The 1,352-nt window shown below is 46.7% G+C and overlaps 1 protein-coding gene across 1 annotated transcript in view; it reads right to left on the reverse strand.

The window, feature by feature from the left end:
* Positions 1–1,352, reverse strand: part of LOC106534490 (AF4/FMR2 family member 2) — a gene marked incomplete at its 5' end in the record, with an annotated part of 16,047 nt that overhangs the window by 14,199 nt on the left and 496 nt on the right.

Here is a 1,352-nt window from a genome sequence, read left to right on the forward strand (position 1 = left end):
GTCCTGCAGGCTCTGAGAGAAAATTAATTTGAAGCTGAGTATTTTTTTTTATAAAAATCGTTAGATTACTGTAAAGCAAAATGAGGGAAAATCTGTGTGACTTACAGACATTCTGTTCATGAGAGCAGCTGTCAGTCAGCACCTGTCATCCTCCAGACTCACGATGGAGCGTGTCTGAACCAATCACTGATCATCTGACTGATTTAAATACATCTTAACATTCATGAGGTACTTTACATTGACTGTTTATGGTTGAATGTGGGCGTGTAGAGGGTAGAACCTGAGGCGGGACCTTGTGCGCAAACTCTGACGTGCGGCTGTGATTTATAAAGGAAAGAAGCGCAGAAACGTGCGTACGCACTGTTTTATAAATCAGAATTTTTTTTGGCGTACGCCATTTCCACCTTTTGGCCATACGTTCACTTTTAGTATGGTTTCCACGCAATCCTTTATAAATGAGACCCCTGAACTGTTTCAGAGCTCAGTAAAGTCTTTAGTGATGAAGGGTCTGCTCATTCAGTCCCTGACAGACCCAGTTACTCTGAATAGAGAAACCATTCGGAGCGAGTGTGTTTCTGTGACAGCTGACAGCGAGCCTCTGCTCCGATTCACCCCACCTCACTTCCTGAACTCCCTCATTTCTCCACCTGGCACAGCTAAAAGTCACAGACTGAATTCAATCGTGCACCAATATTATTGACACAAGCTTTTCATGCAGCTCACAGCAGACAATGTGTCACACAGCCTGTTGACCAGCTTATTGATTGGTGACAGAAAGAGGAGGCGTGGGGGCTGGGGGTGGGGGTCAAGGCGAGACCGGCAGGAGCAAAGAGAAAAGACAGCATGTGTTTCCACAAAGGAGACACAAGAAGTCCAAGAAGGTTCTTGTCCATATGTCTGCAGATCCTCAGAGGATGGAGGATTACTGAAGACGCAGCTCAGAGACGGGAGTGGGAGGAAGATCTGCCACAGACGCTTCAACAAATGGTGTTGTTTGAGTCAGAGAATGAGGGGGTAAAGGAAATGAGACTATTGTGGAAGAGATGTGTGCATGAGGTCATTCAATAAAACAAAAAGAAAATGTTGTATAATCATTGACCTGAGCCAAAACGTCTCCCCTCCTGCCTCCTTTAAAACCTCTCCTCCTTCATGCTGGACTCCTTCTGCTTCTCATTCTTTCTGACTTCTGACAGTCAGAGGCTCTGGAAGAAGGCCAAATTCTTTCAGAGCAAACAAACAGCTGTGTGTGTGTGCGTGCGTGTGTGCGTGCGCGCGCGCGCGCGCGCGTGCGTGCGTGCGTGTGTGTGTGTGTGTGTGTGTGTGTGTGTGTGTGTGTGTGTGTGTGTGTGTGT

The sequence above is a fragment of the Austrofundulus limnaeus genome, unplaced genomic scaffold (assembly GCF_001266775.1).
Source record: "Austrofundulus limnaeus strain Quisiro unplaced genomic scaffold, Austrofundulus_limnaeus-1.0 Scaffold1189, whole genome shotgun sequence".
NCBI classification, from domain to species: Eukaryota; Metazoa; Chordata; class Actinopteri; order Cyprinodontiformes; family Rivulidae; genus Austrofundulus; species Austrofundulus limnaeus.